This window comes from Planococcus citri, chromosome 2 (assembly GCF_950023065.1).
Source record: "Planococcus citri chromosome 2, ihPlaCitr1.1, whole genome shotgun sequence".
Taxonomy (NCBI): Eukaryota; Metazoa; Arthropoda; class Insecta; order Hemiptera; family Pseudococcidae; genus Planococcus; species Planococcus citri.
Genome location: NC_088678.1, coordinates 44,071,888 through 44,091,630, shown reverse-complemented (window position 1 = coordinate 44,091,630; position 19,743 = coordinate 44,071,888). Strand labels below are relative to the sequence as shown.

Below are 19,743 nucleotides of genomic sequence, written 5' to 3'. Positions count from 1 at the left end.
ATTTTTTCCTCAGACTGGAAATCCTAAACGGAAAAATTAATTTACTACGTTTCATAGCGTCAAAATACCCAACGCATATTTTATTGCTGGCATTGGCATAGCATACAGGCTCAGTTAAAACTCTATATAGGTATTAAGGCTATGTGCTGAAAAAAGTACGCATTTTTTTCTACTAATTTTACGCCCATAAACGGATTAAAATTAACGTTTTATTGCACTTCAGGTCTTACGTATATATACGAAGCTATAATATAATTGTTGAAAATTAATTGAGTTTTTATCTCAATTCGACTGTGTTTTTATAATAAAAATTATCGCTTTGCTATCCTACACACGTCTAGCAGCCTACCAAAAGGTATACATAGCCAGGCTGATAAGAGGATTTATTCGCAGCTTGTCAATTTGGTCGTTTCAAATTACATTACCAATATTTTAATAAAAAATTAATACCACTTTGCAAAACCATTCGGATAAATACGCTAAAAAATGTTCCAATTTTAACGCCGATATAACCATACTTATAACAATACCTACCTACGAACATTTTTAAATTTCTGAAATCCTCGTTATATTATAATAATTTAATAAATGTTGATTTTTTTTCAGTTCATAAATAAAAAAAATATACACGACTACACTCAATAACTTAAAGTTGAATTTTACTTTATTAAAATATACGTAATAATAATGAACATTAAAAAAACATAGGTAAGTACAGTACATATTAATTTTTGGAACCCGCATCCACCATTTTTTTCTAGTCAGGTCTGAACAGATCGGCTGACAATCTTGAATCTACGAGGAGAACCTTACTTCATTTTTTTAAATAGATTCTCACATAGATATTCTATTCACAAACCCGAGCCAGAAACTTTTATTTGAATTCTGATTTATATACGTAGACGTACCTAATTTCAAAAAATAATCGAGACTCCAAACTTCAGTTATTTTCAAAATTATCATTTACATTTCCCAAAGGGGAACACGTCGACTAAACCCCGTTCTTAGTGGACAAAAAATTGTTCATTTGTCGATAAAGCCTTTTTTATCTATCTACAAAACTTCGACAGCCTGTCAAAATTGCTTTTCAATAAAATAGAAAGAAAAAAAACTCGAAAAATAAATAATTTAAACATTAACGAAGAGACATCTACACGAGATCACAGAGCAAATAAATAAATAAAACAGAAAAAAATCGACGACTCGACACGACGAGACGTTTTGTATAATCGAAAAAAATAACGCAAAACAAATAAAAATATCGACACTGCGTGTTATTTTATTAAAAATCAGAAAACAAAAAAAAAGTACATGCATTCGTTTTGTACGAAGAAAAAAATATACTTTAGACCCGTTTTTTCAGAAAAAATTAATTTTTTTTTTAAATTAATACTTTCGTAATGCCGATAGGAACCCAAAGATTTTTCTTGGCAAAAACATTATTATTTTTCTCCATCGAGACATCGTGCTGATTCCAATTTCCCATTTTTGGAGCTTAAAAATCAAAATGGAGTTTTTCTCCAACTGTTCGTATAAATTATAAATTAAATTATTATTATCAGTTCTTTTGGAATTTCGTTTCAAAATACAATAGCAAGTGGGAGCTCGAACAGGTGAGTCGGTTAGTATAGACTACAGATAACATCGAATCAATGAAAAGAATCCAGTTGGTATTCAAACAGAATCCATTCTTGCTTCTTTTTGTCTCTCATTTTCTCATCATCGCGTATAGTCTGAAGATATACTCCATTTTCATCAATTAAAACCTACGTAATAAAATGTTTCGACGACGATTAGATATTCATCGCGTAACTTGAGACAAGAGTTGTAATTTAACGACGATTTTCAACCTTCCGTCGAGTCGTTTCAGTTTTCATACATTAACACGCGAGAATAAAATAAGACCACACTGAAGAAGGAATAAATAGACGAGTGTTTTCAGTACCTATCGAATAAAATACCCTCGCGAGGTGAAAAAATTTCGCCACATTTTTACAATGCGACGCGATGACGCTTACCTACGTACGTAAGTATACAATACAATAACGAAATGGAAACGTAAATTGCTGCTAAAATATAAATAAACATTGTTCACAATTTTAACATTTCATTCTGGACGATTCACGCGCGCGATTCCCGATTAAAAGCCTTCTATATACCTTTGCCTTGAACAATGGCACTTGACTTGGCGTTTCTCGCGGGAAAAGCTCCGTCAGAGAATTTAACTGCAAGATATACAAGAAATGGTCCATAAGTATTTTAACGCGCAGCTTGTATAACGTGACGTTAACCAAGTTTCGTGCGTTTTGGCACTTAAATTTTAAACAAGCCCGAGATTACAGTTCGTGGTTATTGCCACAAAGTTGAAAGCTTCGGTACAGCCGAATACTACAATGTTTACCTTCGACCGAAAAAGCTCGCCCCTTTTTACCGTATTCAGATTACCATTGAAGTTGTCTGACGTACAATAAGTGAACCGAAGAATAACCGTTAATTGCTCCAAAAATGAGCTCTTCATCAATATCGATGATGAATTCATCTTTCTCGCTCCGTCGCTTTCGCTTCTTCTCTTTCGTCTATGGAAATTTATTCGTTATTTAACAAATGGATTAAAATCGTTCGCTTTCCATTCATCGCTCACCAAAAACAAAGTTTTCGCGTCTATAAAAGCCGCAAGTCAACCTCGGAAGGTCCACGATCGTAGTTATAGAAAAAAAAGCTTTCCATTTTCGGAATACCTATAGGTACTGTACCTGTACCTGAAAATTTTTAAAATAACGTAACGTTAACAAATTATTCAAAATTCAAGATTAAAAAAAATAACGTTTCGATAGAAAAAATTCCGCCATTTTTTTCACGAAGGGGGGGGGGGAATTCGAAACCGTCTAAAGAACACATTAGGAATACCCTCAGGATGTATATGCCAAATTTCAACCTCTTAGGACGATAAGGCGAGGGAGGAGAGTGTCCGGTAATAATACAAAATCAAAATCTGTTTTCAAAAAAGACGCGAGACCTACTTTTTTGCAGCTGGAAAGGGGTGGAGAGGTGTTTATACTGTTCAATAGTAAACACCAAAAAAAAAAAATTTATTCAAAAAAGCACGAAAATATGTAATTGTATTTCTACCTTCCAGATTGCTCTGGAACACTGATTTTTGAATTTATGTTATACGACTTCTGATTCCCTTTTGATTGATACTCACCTATTTTGACATTTTTGATTATTTTCACTCCCCCCTCCTTTCCACTTCCTCTTAAAAATTCAGACGTGCACGAATTTTGCAAGCTAGGTCAGGGTCATCTCTAGTCAAATTCCTAGTAATACTAAACCAAACTTGAACAGCAAATTTGAGCAAATTTCGTTCAAATGATCCCAGCTGAGATGCTTTAAAAATTTGGTAAACAAAAAACACTAGGTAAGCTTAAAACTGATGAAAAGAACTTCTAGGATTACAATTATCACAATCATGAACCTACATACATGCAGAGCGACTCATATGTCTCTCAAATTTAAATTTCAAAAATGGTTCAATCAAGTTGAGATTTTCAATTTTTGCTCAAAATATCTCGAAACCAAAGTCTCTTATGAGCTTGTATATAAAAAAAAACAATCTTACTTTGCTGGTAGGAAATTTTTCGCTCTAGAGTACAATTATAAACTTTTCATTGGCGGAGGGGGGGAGGAACCCATTTTTTTTCAAAAATCTGTTTCTAATAATAACAAAGAGATTTTTTGATCGGAACGAAATGGTTTTTTGGACAAAAATAAAGAGGGACAAAATCAGTGTATCACTCTTTTTCTAGGAAGTTTCATTTTTGAAATAATTTGAGTTAATAATTAGAAAGCTCAACTTCACAGAAAATGCTTATTCGAGTATCAAGCAGGATTAACAACTCTCCAGAGCTAAATTAACAATTTGCTTGAAGCTGAAGTAGCTGATTTGTCAATTTCAAAAACTCGAAAAAATTTGATAAGCTTTTAGCTAATTTTCTCGATTTTTTTAAGGTGTGTACGCCTAGCACTGAATTTGTCGTCATATTCGTGTTCAGCGGTTTGGATTAATACGTAATCGATACCAATATTATGAATATACTTAGTGCTATTTTAGAAATAGTAGAAATTGAGGGGGGAGGAATGGAGCTCTTGAAGGGGCTAGATGAAAGTAGCACAAAATCGGACTTGATATTCGGGTTTCAGGAGGTTCGAACATTTGAAAATGACACCGATATTATAAAAGTAACTTTTTATTTTGAAAATAGTAAAAATTGAGGTGGGGGACTGAAGGCTCTGGAGGGGGGTAGATGAGTGTAGCAGAAAATCTGACGTCATATTCCTGCTCAGCGGTATCGAATCATGCGGAAACGACACCTTACTCGTTAATAGTTATTTTTCCCAAAATTTTCATTTTACCCCCTTTAGAACACATTTTTTGAATTTTTCACTACAGCGCACTACCGCAAAAATTTCGAAAAAAATTCATGATGTTGAGGGATCAAAAATACATCTAAAAAACGTGTTTCTAAAATTGTACCTCGCAATTTGCATTGTTAAAAAGCATTAAAAAAGTTATAAAACGCCATTTAAGGGGTAAATATGAGGGGAGGGGGTTGAAAATTTTTGAGAGGATACCTCTCATGAATGTTTACAGCATACCAAAAAATCACAAAAATCGGTTCTCATGGGGCTGAGAAAATAATTTTTATTGTAATTCCAAAAAAGGGGAGGTTCTTCAAAAAAGAGGAGGTCTGGGGGTCTGAAACTTTCCACGCCGAAGTTTCTCGATAGTACCCGTCTACCATGTGAATATCAACCCAAAAGCTCTTCAGGTTAAAAAATTAATTTTTTTGGAAATTTTGAACCCCCCACCCCCTTATTACATGAAGCGACAAGTTGCAGAGTGGCAGATAAGTATTTTTATGACCTATTAAGCAACACAAAAACTTTGGAACACGTCTGCCGCATACATCTGGCAGTTCATTTTTTCAACATTTTCCTCAATTTTGTGGCTGTAGCCCCAACAGGACAGGGTGGAGAGTGGCAGATTCACAAAATTACCAACCCCGACTATATTTCAAACGTTTAAAATGGTTCCTAGCTTTATTTATGTTGTCGGTTGGATTAAACTATCACCATCTCCCGGACTATATGCTATAGCGATGAAAAAATTGGCAGCCCTGGTACTTCAAAATAGTCCAAAATTTTCAAAAATGGCATCTTTCAACCTTTTGACATAATTAACGCGCAATATATTTGAGAAGAACGTTTTTTCAAAACACAAATTTATCCAAAAATGAGAGCGATTCAAATTTTCAACGTTCGGCAGAGCCCTAAAAGTAATGACCTTGAATTATTAAGGAAATGGCCTATAAGTCGACGCAGAATCTCAAATACGTATTATCTTTTGGAACTGAGCTATTTTCTCCAAAACAGGTTGGATAAAGGCTAGAGAGAAAACCACGATTTTTTCAAAAATGCTTCCTCTTCCAAGACCCATATCTCTCTTCCAGGGACATTTTCGGAACTGAACAATTTTTCTGAGTGACTTTCAACGCAAGATGAAGACTTACGCTGAATTTGGTCAAAATCTTTCAACTCCATCTCTATTCTACATAACAATAAAATTAAATACGCCCCAACAGGCCAACATAGCTTCCTGCATCTACACATTTCCACTCGCTTTTCAACCCCTCAAACCATAACAAAACCTGGTAAACTCCACGCATAAATTCTAATTCAACCTTTATCGAAGAAATATTCTACATACGACAATTCATCTTTCAGCGATTCATAAGAAATCACTTTAAAAGATTTCCTCGAACGCGTACACCTATTTGAAATTCGCCCATAGCAAGTGCTGCTTTATATAAATCAGAAAACGCACTCAACTATTCAGTATTCGGTTTGTGAGAGATGTTTCGGCCAAGAAAAACACTTTGAAGCAGCGACTTGTCCTGCTTTATTTTCAGTTCTGGTAGGATTAATTCTAGTAATGGTTTGAAAGATTCATTCATTTTTATTGCACTTCGCCGAGACGTTTCATTCTGTAGTTTTCTTTGCTTAAAAACGGCGTATTCTGGTTTAATGGTTACGGAAAAATAAATCTGTTGGGCTACTCCTTTATTCTTTTTTTTCTCCTCTTCGGAGCTTTTCTTATTCTTTTGATTTCGTAATTTCGAACAATTCGTGAAAAACTGTAGATACCTTAAAAAAAATTTTCACTCGCCGTTGAGCAATTAAAATAAAGAAAAGTCGGTAATAGGTGAGAAAAAAAATATTAAAAGGTCTTACATTTTTAATGCGTTAATTTAAGTTTTTTAATCAAAAAATGCGTCAAATAATGGAAATCCTGAGATGATTACGCGTTGAATTCTAGATATTTTTTTTTAAACAAAATGTTACCTTCACGGTTTTCACTGCGTCATTTCAACATTCAAAAAACTTTCATTACTGTTATTGTTATTTTTCATCTTTAACGTACAAAAACACAAAACTGTACTTCGACTTGGCAAGGACCTTACTTTTTTTTAAATTTGAAAAGTGTTTTCGAGTTTAAAAAAAAACAAATGCCAAAGAGGTTAATAATGAATGAAATTCATCCTACTCTTGAAAAACAGTTAATTTAACAGCGATTAATTTGATTATGAATTACGAAGAACTAGGTGCATTAATAAATTTTTCAAGTAAACAAAATTGCTCGCGTTTTATTTCCCACTGATGCAAAATCTCAAACGGTCGAATACCTTTTACGAAGTATACTGCAACAAAAACGACTCGAATGTACGTATGGTGGCCTATTTTTAAACTTCAAGGCGCAAAATGATACACGGACGTCATTCTTTCGTCGAATATTTCGACGAAGTTGAAGATAACAAAAATTTTATAAGAATCGAGTAAATAAGTTTGTAATATAAAACTGAAGAAATATTTGACAAAATCATTCGGAATTTATTAGTAAATTGAAACACATTTCACAAATTCCATTTCTCAAATCAAAACGAATTAAATTTTGCGACCTTCGGCGGCGTTACAGTCTGGGTTGAATTTTCGAGGAAAATAAAGAGAAATGAGGCAAGTTTTCCCATATTAGGAAAAACTTGGATCACAGATATGTGTTGGGTTTTGAATTATAAAAAACTATTTTTAAAAAGTAATAAAAATAATTACATTACTTCTGGAGGACACTAACTTTTGTCGAAATAATGAAAAAAGTCTCAAATTCTTCGCTGTTGACAAAATATCATACTCGTATTTTTTTTCGGGATTACAATTTAATGAAAATTTTAATCGAAGGTCAATTGTAACAAATTTAAGCCCTATCTCCTCTCCTTACATTTTTTTTTTTTTTTTTTTAAGAATTGAATATAGACAAAAAATTACCCTCATTTTCAAACACGCAGAGAAGGAGAAAAAAATCAAATTAAAATTGAACAAAAAAATAACAAAATGACGACCGCTTCTGTAAGAATTTCTGCGATAAAAATACATGTTTAAATTTCGATTCAACGTATAACATACGACTTCGACGAAAGATTGCCTTTGTAAAATGATACATAGATTATTGCAAATTTCTCTATTGCACGAGCAATACACTAGAACTCGATACTCGAGTGCGGAGCGCAACATCAATTTACAATCTTCATATCATAAATACGTGTTTAATACGTAAAGATGTATTCAATTTTTCTGATACAATGCACAAGAGCTTTTGGTTAAAGTCAGAATAAAATAGTTGCGTATTTGTGCGATTTCCTGGTATACACTATAATCATTTCGTTGAGTTATATTAAACTACTTCACATAATAGCACTACATGCTATACGCGTATAATCAAAAAGATGAAAATTTCCACATCCTTAACTCATTATCTTTTCACCGCAAACGTACTCCTGTGGTTATATTCCCTTTTCAAGTGTTTCCACCACAGACGAAAATTCTAACGTTTGGAATACTCGTACCTACAAGTAGAGGGCCTAGACCAAACGGATCATGCAAACTTATAACGTTCAAAAAGAAAACACTTTCTCAAGTTTCAGATGGTGCAAGGTATATTGGTACAAAGATGAAGCCTTCTATCGACAACGCGAGCACTTTAACTTGTATTCCTGCGCGTTTGATGGCCTGAGATTCAAACTTCAGGCGGAGAGTCGAGTACCTCATTTTTTCATTCTAGTATGTATGACAAAAATGAAATTATGTAATAAGGAAACTTCTGAGCTGTTTAAAAATTACACCAGCAAGACTCAGCAAAAAAGCAAAATTTTGAAAAAATTTCATACCTATTGAAAAATTGTCAAGTTCGCGCAGGTAACATTGTGAAATATTGAACCAAATCTTTAGAATCTGAATTTATTTCCGTTTATTTTGAAAACTGTCCCATTGAAATTTCACCCACAACATAAATATCTCAACAAGGAGGAAAACGTGTTCATAATTTTTAAAAAGAGAGTTCTGTAATTGCAAAAATTTCTACTTTTAAATCTGTACCGTGTCAGCTCCTTTTTTCAACTTTTCAATGAACGAAAATCCACAGAAAATTACTACTTACAACTCACCATTTCATAAGTTCGATGATCAGCACGTGAACATTTTTACAAACCGGCAAAATATCGCAACCACAAAAACTTTTTTACTTCCACAAATAAAAAAAAAGCACCTAAAGAAAAATCGAGAAAAGTTTCCAAGTTAATTTTACAATTAAAGGTGACTTCGGTTAAGATGATATTCGGAAATACCTAGTAAATTTTATCCTTCTTTAAAAAAATTTGTAACATAGGTAAGTAGAAAAAAATCGACACATGGATCTACAGGCAGCTCAACATCGTTAAATTTCCAAAATGGACATTCTATCGTGGAAAACGAGAAAGAAAAGAAACACTCCGATTTAATGTACGTATCGAGCATCGACAGACAAATGAGAAAACCTACATACTTATATTCAATAGGAAAAAAAAACGCACGTGAGAAAATACACTCAAAAAATTATTCTATCGCTTTCAACATTTGTAAAACGTGCACGATTTTGTAAATCTCCTGAATCTGGTAAATCTCTCCAGTAAAATATTTTTCTATAAGATGGTCATTTGTAGCAATTTCCACTACTTATTCCACCTTCATTTTTTCTTTGATTTATTGCCATACATTCAGCCTACGTATAGACATAAGTTGCGAAACACATTTACGAGTACTTCACCAGCGCTATACCTCGAATATCATCAGAAGTACGTCGCGTCTCGTCGCGTCGTTTGTACCCATTCGACGAGCATAATAAGTATTTTTTTTTTAAGGTAAGGTATTGAAAATATAAATATCAAATGATGAACATCAATTTCAACGTTCATATCATAGATTGTAAACAAATTTATAATTTTCGCCATCGCTTCGCTCCTTTGATAAAAATATGGCTAATATTTTGCATCCTGATTCTACGACGTAATTTTCAGAACATTTCGAAAGTAGGTACTCGAAAGATTATATACGCAATAAAAATTACGCAATTTCAACCGTATTAATGTAGGGCCTATGATATACTATCTAACATTTGGAAAAATGACGAAAATCATTTCGTTTCAGAGGTTACCAAAATACAACGAAAAGTAAAACTCGATATTTTCTTTTCTACGAGTACCTATCTGGCATTCGATTCGAACGCGAAAATTAATTTATCAAACTGTTTCATTTTGTGAATTTTTTCATTCCGAACGTAAAATAATAATCGAATTAGAATCAACGTGGAAAAAAGCTGATAACTAGGTATTCTATTATCTTGGTTTTTCAGCGACCATAATTCAAAATTAACAAACTCGATAGTAAACATTAAGATTTCAAACGGATAAACCGTAACTTTAAATTGTTTAAATAAAACTTGTAATTTCGTAAATTTGTATTCAGTTGGCAAATTTATCTTCGCGATTCTTGGTTTCGTTTAAAGGTAATTCATTTTATCTGACCTGTCAACTATATATATACCCTTAATTGGGCCAGAACTCGAGCCAAAATTTGTATTCTGCTTGGTTAAAATTTACAACGAGCACCTAGTGCTTGTCGCAAGGTATTTAATTCTAATATGAAACTGAAAAAATTAAGCAAGCAAACTTGAAAACTCGAATATTTAATGATCTTAAGTCTCGCTACTTTCACGTATAATAAATCACGTAAAGTAGAGAAATTTGAATTCATTAACTGGGTTCTCATTGAAATTTTGTGGAATTTTTTTTACACAAATTCTAACATTAAAAACAGCATTTTTTTTTTTTACATGATGGCAGTAGACCTAGAAACGCGATGCTGCGGATGGAGTAAAATCAGAGTTGATGGTTCTTAGAGTTACAGCTGAACATTTGAACTTTCTGAGATCTTATTATTTTTTTTCTAATTTAAACTCTAATTCCTGTACAAAGTCACTCCATTTAGAAAAATGTAGGCATGATATTGTGGGACTGGTTTAGCGTAAAAAAATAATTCCCTAATAAAGAAACGTTGTGAAAAATTTTCATCAATTTTCGAATTTTTTAGTGCAAAATTTGATTTTTAAAAACAAAATTCCGCTAGTTTTTTTGAAAGAAAAAAAAACGGTATGATATTTTGTAATCTATGTGCATTCTGTTCTATTGCACTTCAAATGTGATTTTTAAGCATTTTAGTAGTTCGTCTGTTAAGAAGGGATTATTTCAAGTCCGACAACGCAGAAACGACAAAAAATATTTGCATCAAAATTTTGCACTGAAGGGTCTTGAAAATCGTAATCATTTTTCATTCTGGCCTTCCTCGGTAAAGTTTGACCCCTGCACCTAATTTAATTCCAAATACGGAAACAAAAAAACTTTGTACACAAGAGTATTCATAAAAGGCTCTGGACATCGTTTCTTACACATCAAAATAGATTTATGCTATTCGCCTACAATGTACACGGCTTCAACCCAAACTACTCCAGAGTTAACAAACCGGCAAGATTTTTTAAAAGGTACAGTTTAGGAATCTAAGAAGGTAGTAAAGTACGTAAAGGTATGTTGTAGATAATGTATGAAAATGCACATTGATAGTGATAGCTATGATCCCTTAAAAAAATACATACCTTCATAAACCATAGATCATAGATGATATAGCCTACTTATTTTCATACTTGAATCCATATTTTACGTATTACTCTTACAGAAAAAACTTGAACAAACTCACTGAAACAAAGAAACATATGTACGTAAATAGTGGATTAGATTATCTTTTAATTCAATTTCAATAATCATCATATATGTATTTGTATAGGTAAAGATTTACTCTCAGCCACAAAGAGAATAAGAAATGAAAAAAGTGAAAAAGTGTTTTGAGCATAACTCAAAATTGGCCGACATGGCACATCAGTGAGAGCGAATTTTTTGAAAAATGAGTTTCAAGGATTCAAATTACGAGTACATTATCTGAACTTTCTAAAATAAGAAATTCTCAAGCTTTACATCCGATTTCTCAACTTTTCCGACCAGTAGACACAGACAGAACACATTCTCAATTCTTTCAACTTGAATTTGGTTGTTTACAGCCTTCGGAATCTGAATAATAATGCGGAGTTCAAGAAAGTTGCTGTAAATCATGAAAAGTTCATTGACTCTTGGAGTTCTTCAAACAAATTTCCAGCTTCACAATTTATTCAAAAGTATACATGCGAAGAGGAAAATGAGTGGAGATGATCAAGTGAGATCAGATCTGATCAGATCTTCCAAATTGGATCCAATCAGGTCAAATTGAATCAATGGAATGTTCGGTTCGGATCTGATCAAATCTGATGAAATTCAATTATTTTCTGCTTGTTAATTACAGAACGAAAACTGTAAAGAATGAAATTTCCAATAACTTACAAAGAATTTATATTTTCTGGAATTCATATTTTTTTAATTATTCACAAAAAGGTGAAATTGTCTAGCAATGCAAATTATTTCAAATGTTCTTCTGTGTTGGTGAAAATATTGAGATTTTTTTGCTGGGTTTTATCAAAACAAAACACCGAATTCATCTAACAAGGGAACCCTTTCACATGATAATCTTCGATTTGAATGAAACTTGAACTGGTGGAAAGAGGGTCTCAGACACCTCTATCCCCCAATTTTCAGCTGCTGAAGTTCATTTTTCAATTTTTAGTCAGCGTTTGAAGTCTTGAGTACATTTTATTAAATACTTTTTCTCACATGTTATGTGAAAAAATTCGATTTCTGATGATAATTCCAGATTTGGCAGACGGCAATACTTATCGATTAGGTATCAAGCATAGACCCTTTGGCCAAAATTTCAGCTGCTGAAGTTCATGGGGTGAAGAGAAACGGCCATTTTTCAAATTCGCACATAACATGAGAAAAAACAGTAAAAAATCATGTTTTCTGAACAGACGGCCGGATCCGGCCAACGATGGTATGAGTCGATTTGATGTTCGGCACAGACTGTTTGAATATGTAAAATTTCAGCCCCTAAAGTTCATTAGATGAACTTAATTTACTGGTTTTTCAAATTTTTCAATGGCATTTATAAACCACCAGCTAGATGGACAAAAAATTCGATTTCCGATGATAATTCTTGATCCGGCCGGCGGTAGTATTATAGTCGATTAGGTATCAAACATAGACCCATCGGCCAACATTTCAACTGCTCAAGTTCGTGTGAGGTGGAGACACGACCATTTTTCAAATTTACAGAAAATATGAAAAAAACAGTAAAAAATTCTGTTTTCTGACCGGACAGCCGGATCCAGCCAATGATACTATGGGTCGATCAGATATATAGAGGACTGCATTTGGCCATAATTTGAGCTCTGGAAGTTGCTACCCGGGATAGATGATAATTTTTCCTCGTTTTCTGAGTTGAACAGCTCTTACCTGTGTACACAAAACTTCAAACGCTCGTCAAAAATCGAAAAATCAACTTCAGCAGCTGAAAATTGGGGGACGGGGGTTTTTTGAGGTCCTCTTTCCACCAGTCTAAGTTTCATTCAAATCGGAGATTACCATATGGGAGGGTTCTCTTGTAAGAGCCATTTTTGGACGAAGCGAGTCAAATGAATCTCAAAAAAGTGTTTTTTTCAGATATGGCCCTAGTACTCTAAAGATGTGATGGTAAATCAAACACAACAAACATCAATCAAATCGATACAAATTTTTAAAAAACTTTTCGTCGACATTCTACTTTTACAATAAGTAATAGGTACCTGTCCAAGTGTCCACGTGTCCATAGAATATCGAATCCGATGAACTCCCTAAAAATGTTCGACGTTTATAAAACCATTTTAAAAGCTGATCAAATACAATGTTCTGTTGATTTTATACTAGTGCGATCGTAAATTTGCAAAATAAAAATCCATACCCACGAGAATAGCAAAAAAAAAAAAAGTCGCAAAATTTCCATCAAAAAATCATACACTCGCAGATATACGAGTATATCCGGAAACCCAACGAATAAATAAATCACATCACCGAATCAATCACGAATTAGTGTTTTTAAAAAACCATTAAAACCCCACCCTGCGGGATTGTGACAACGCATTCACTTGTCAATCTATAACGTATAGACACATCCATATAGAACCACCACATCAACCCCATTAATCCTTCGAGTTCACTAACTGTAATACAAAATGAAAAAAAAAATCACTTAACGCTTCTAAAATTCTTCAGACCTGGGACCGCACAGAAACGAAAAACAAGTCGCGGTTTTACCACACTGCGGCGAGAATATACGGGGTGAATGTGTGTGGAAAAAAAAGCATCAACAATCGTTAATTTTTCATCATCCCGTACACGTGAAAAATTAACGCAATTTAAATCCATCTCATTCGACTATCTAGAAAAATGCGTCCGCTGAAAACTGAAAAACGAAAAATCGCCAAAGAGAAACGCGATATGACGTAATGAAACCGTGTATATTAACACTCTTTTCAGACGACTCGACCATGTGTGACGATATTAACGCTCGAACGGCGCCTACACGTGAGCGAAAAAAATGGCCTTTTTTTCTCGCCTCGGACATAGGCCACGATGCCATGGCACGCAGCAGCAAGGAAAAAAACGGCCAAAAAAATAATATGAAAATCATATTTTGAGAATTTTACGAGACCCTAAAAAACAACGAATGATGAGTACATAAATTACGACGTAGAAAAACGCACCGCCTTATCATCTAAAAAATACGCATGCGTTGGTATATTTTGCAAACGTTGACCCTTCGTTGCAACGTTATCCCATACCCTAACACTAACCACCCTTTGATTATAATCCCGTCGAAGCTGGAAGACACGTGTTGAGCTTTATATCGTTGTTGTAGTACTTTCTGTATAATACAAGTTTTTCTTCGCCAGACGAGTAACAAAATTTTCGACGCAACTTATTGTTAAGTTATTTCGCCGGCCTAATATTACCGGAAACGCGAGCACATCTTTATATACATGCATTTTACAAGCCAGGTAAGAGTATTAGTCTCTATCTCATTCACTCTCACAATATGTATACTGTATACTTTGGACGCGATTTAACCGTACCGTAATAATTAGTAATACGCAATTGTCGTTTAACGAACGTGTAGGCGTTTTGCTTAATTAATCCTAACTACTTCTATTAAAAGTCTCCGTGTGTTTGTTTCTTTTCATCAAGCATTCAACTAGAGTACTATCCTATTTAATACGTATACATGTTTCACCGCCATTAAGCATCAGAGCTCAAACGTATGTTCGTTGATTTCCCATTACGTATTTCGAAACAAACACACGTTAACTGAGTTATCATCGTTTCTGATCACTGTTTACAGCAGTCAAATCATATCTCTGCTTACTTCCTCCCTTCCCAACTATCAGATTCTTCCATAAAACTACAAAAAAAAGTTACAAATTCAGCCAACCAATCTTTACCTTCATTTCTTCAAACGTTTCCAAACGCCACCTCCTGCCCCTCTGTGGGAAAAAGCACCCATCACTAGGTCAATCATCACGACAGAATTGCACTCAAAACAACACAGTAGTCAGAAAAATTCATCATTTGGAAATTCGCAAAGGCAGGCAGGCGTCTCGGTACTTCGCAATGTACCGGCATAGCAGACTGAGATGCGTTTATTGATTCGCATCCCGAGCATGCGATCTCTTCAGTATGCTTCCCTCGCTCGCAGTCTCCCTCGACAACGCAACGGTCGCGAGATAGGTAGTTATAGGTTAGGTACCTACTAGAATTTCTCCAAAAATCTCCAGCTCCATAGACTGTAGATAGCAGCACTTCGGTTTGGTGCAGAGAGTATAGTCATTTCTATGTACTTCAGAATTTCCCTCCCCCTCCCCGTTCCCTGCATCTTTTTGCCAGGCTGGTAATTTGATGCCAAAACAGAGAGAATAACGCCACGCGCAATTTTTCTTCGCTTTTCATTCATTTTGTTTTAGTTTTGATTTCCTTTTTGCATTAATACCTACGCACCACGATGATGACGTATAGCGGTAGAAAAGCCGGCTCGGCTTTTTGTTTAGCCTTTCACCTTGGTGTATAGGGTCAGAAATGAGAAAAGAATAACATTTTGTAATACTATATGGGCGAAAAACCAAAACATATAGTTTTATAAAAATATACATCAACCGTGAAAAATAATCGATAGGTAGTATTTTGTCTGAGATGAGTTGCGTCATAGAATCGTCGTAAAGCATTAAGTTACCGCATCCATTATGAGGGTATCTCCGGCGTTACGTTGGTAAATACTATTTTTAAGCAGGCTGTAGCATTCAGTCGTTGAATTTTTCAGCGAAATTCGATACAGGTATACGCAAGTCCGAGATGAATGTTTTCCACTTTTTTTCCACCTAATAACCATTTCGTATACGAAAACAAGAGTGGAAAAAACACTCAAGAGGTATTCGCGAGTGGGTAGACTTCATTTAAGGATTCGATGATAATGAAACCGATGAATGAGCAAAACAACGTAAACAAACTGATATTCGCGATAAGTGAACAAACGCGTTACGATGTTAATTGAATTTGCAAAAGCTTCTCAGTGAGTAATAATGTTGTTGTGAAAGAAATTCGCATAAAAATAATTCCAACGGAATTCAAGTTCAGGATCAATTCAATCCAATTTAAAGTCTTTGCTTGAACTTCAAAATAACGAAATTGGACGGCCTTCTTTGATTTCAAAGCCCCCTCTTGCCTACTACAGTATACAACCTTTGAGTTTTTCAAATTAGACGACTTTTAGTTTCATGGTTGGCAAAACCTCCAGTTTGCGTTCATCGATTCAAGTAAGGACCATTCCACGTCAATTAGACCAAGAAGTGGTAGGGGGTTCGGCGATTTTTTTGAAATTCTTCCTGTGGAAAGACCTTCCGAAGGGATGACCAATGGCGCAAATCGCAGCCCTCTAGCCCATTTTTAAAGGCAGCCAGGGGGTGTCAAAGTTTTCAGTGAACCTAAAATATCATCCATTTCAGCAGTGGATTACTTGATAACCGCGATACCTACCAAAATGGAACATTTTCCCATAGTTAGAGGTTTTGAAAGGTTTTTTGGTGATATCATAAAAATCAGTGTTGCCACTTTTTTTTTGCACAAAAAATTAACTCAAAAAGTTTCGAAACGTAGTTTTCATATCGTTCCGACTCTCAAAAATTCTGAAAAAAATATTATGGACAACTTTTCATGCTGAACAACATATTAAAAAATTGGGATGGTACCATGTTGCAAAGTTGATTTTAAAAAATTTAAAGTTTGCGAAAAAATGCGATTTTTTGATTTAAAACATGAAAAAAAGTTTTGATAGGTGAAGTTGACCCATTTGACCCCTATTTTTACGTATCTGTTGAAAAAGTTGAAAAACCCCTTTCACTCGATGAAATGAACTCATCACAAAAAAATCAAAACTCGAAAAGATTCAAAAAATAAACGAATCTTTATTTTTTTGTTGTGAGTGTAATTTATATCAACTTTTTCATGAAATACGTCAGAAAGAGGTTAAATTAAGAACAACTGAATAAATTTAAACTTTTTTTGATGTTTGAAATTGAAAATTGAATTTTTTCGAATTTTGATTTTTTTGAAAAGTTGAGAAACATTGGGAAGAAGTTGGAAAATTTTCAGGAAATATACGAAAAGTTGAGATAATACGATTATTAAAATAATGAAGAAGTGAAAAGGAATTTAATAATTCAGACTTGAAAAAAATTCATTACTTATCAGTATGACCGATAAATTTTGTATTTTTCAAAATGGTGTTTGATTTTTCCAACTCTACTCAGAATCGAAAATGTGACCTGGGCGTTAGATTGGAATTTTTCGTCAGATGAAAAACAATTTCCTTCCACTTCGCTCGAATCACTTTTCGAAATTTTTTGCCTTCGTTTTGGGAGATTTTTTCCTCGCTCCACTCGGTCTAATTTACTGTATTTTTCTGAAAAATGTTTATTCAAATCGGAAAACTCTTAAATCCAGAAAAATCAATTTCACGCACCAAAAAATGATTGAAAACTGGAGATCACGTAGAAGAAACTGTTTTCGCTTCGCTCGGGTCAATTTGAATTTCATCATTAAAAATTTGTGAGGAGAATTTGAGAAACCTAACTGAAATCAACAATTCGACGTGAAAATTTCTCAATTATAAGGCTAGGTACTTCATTTGAAATTTTTATTGATAATTGAGAAAATAATGAATGAGTCAGTTGGGAATTTTGTGATATCTGCCCCTCGAGAAATAATTCTTCGCAACGTCTCTGGAAAACCACCTCTACCTCATCTGATGCTTCAAAACCTAATTTCGAAAATTGGAAAGGGAGGGGAGAATCTGGCATGAGAAGTTGGGAAAATCAAACCCCCTCCCCCCACACATATACACACACATTTTGGCTTCAATTTTGGTAAGCTACGGCTCATTTCTCTTCTCCTAAACCTCTAAAGTCCAAAATGTAGGTATCGTAATAAAGTGTTTTACTATAGTCTTCTCCTTGTTAATTTCCACAAGAAAAAAGTGAGGCTTAGAGCAGAAGTTGAAATCAATTTTTTCAGACAAGACAAATTTTTGGCTTTTTTCAAAAATTAGCTCGCAAGAAACAAAAAACCCCATTATTATCCAATTTTCATAAATTGAGTACAAATATCTACATATCGCAGGTAATGTGGTTTCAAGTTGAAATATAAAAATAAGTAAACATCGTGAAGAAAACACGCAAAAAATCATTCACACGATTAACATGATCGATTTAACGCCACGTAAACGACGTTGAAAAAAAAATGGGGAAAAGTGTGAATAATTTCATCTCGGTTATTTTGATTTTATAACGACGGCATCGTTTAAAGATTTTAATTTCGCGCTTCATTAATAATTACAGAACGATGCAGATGTAGGAAGCGGAGGAGGGAATGAAGTGACTTAATTACCATAGGTTAGTGTTAACCTATAAGAAAAAATGTAAAATGTAGCATCAGTCTCGTACTTCTGCTTTCATCTATCGACTCGACGACGACAACGTTACTGTGATGGAAAGGAAATCCTTCATTCATGTTTACGCTATATTTTGAGCTTTTTTTTCAGAAAAGAATTTAGGTTAACTTTGTTCACAATAAATAATTCGTTGACCTTTGCGCGAAACGTCTACGTAATGTTTCGTTTTCCTAATCTCGTCTTCATATCGACGACGAGCGACGACGGGTGAATAAGAATCGTAAATCTTTTGGCGCGTATTTTACGAAGAGAAAATAATGTAAAGCGATTTTCCTAGTACTTTACTTTATTCTAGGATTCAATGTATGTAAAATATACACTTGTGATTTGAGTATTGTGTAATTGTATCTGGTTACTGGTTATTGTTTTATCGACTTTTCGCTTCTGAACGAAAATTTTGGCGACTGTAATTTGATGGTGATGGAAATGAAGAAGGCGGATGGAGCGTACATTTTTTGGATTTTAAAGCGTTCTTGTTACGATAAATTCGTCATTCGTTTTCACTCAGGTTTTCTTATTGGTATTTCATGTGTTTTTCATGGTGTACCTATGTATGAGATCAAGTATTTCCCCTATTTCCCCCCTTTTTTTTCGAAATATGTGATGTTTTTTCACGGAAAGCCATTTTGCTATGGCCTGCTTTCTTTCCACTTTTCATAGTTCTATTGTACGTATTTTTTATTTACAAATTTAATCACACGTATACAAACAAAAAATTCTAAAGTTCATTTTGCAATCAATATTCGTTTTTTTTTTCGAGAGGGCGATGTATTCAACAGTTGCTATTTACTTAATCACCAGTAACACCTCTTTATAACCATGAAAACAGTTTCAAGCTCACCTACAACGTTTATTATGTCGAACATGAAAATACCTCTCCCTCCATCGCTCCTTTCACCTTTAATACTTCCTTCATTCAAAAGAAGAAAAAAAAGTTGAATCTTTTGGAACCCCTAGTTCTATATTGTAATACGAGCGTGCCGAACTATTTCCCAACTTACGACTGCCATAAATACCTAAAGAAAAAAAAAAGTATTTAATCCTCACGTACAAGGTCAACCTCTTGGAAGTTGTTTGAAAATAAGAAAAAACGTCAGAGGTTCGGATAATTAGACCAAGCTCCATTCATCTCGCTCTAATACCTAAATATTTATTCGTGCCAAGTTTTCGGACATTTTTCTACCCTAAACGTGGGCTCATTTTCATATCCACACGGCGAGTGTAAAAAATGAAAAAAATTCCCATAACAAGGAAAAATAAAAAGACCAATACGTCGGCTGTCATATCACTTTATCGTATTCGTCGATA

At 34.1% G+C, this 19,743-nt stretch overlaps 1 protein-coding gene across 1 annotated transcript in view; it reads left to right on the top strand.

Moving 5' to 3' along the window:
• Nucleotides 1–14,266: 14,266 nt before the first annotated feature.
• nemy (no extended memory) overlaps nucleotides 14,267–19,743 on the top strand; it is an 85,499-nt gene continuing 80,022 nt past the window's right edge. Inside the window, exon 1 of the mRNA XM_065350441.1 lies at nucleotides 14,267–14,437. The gene's annotated coding sequence lies outside the window, so the exon portion shown is untranslated. The remainder of the gene's footprint in view (nucleotides 14,438–19,743) is intronic.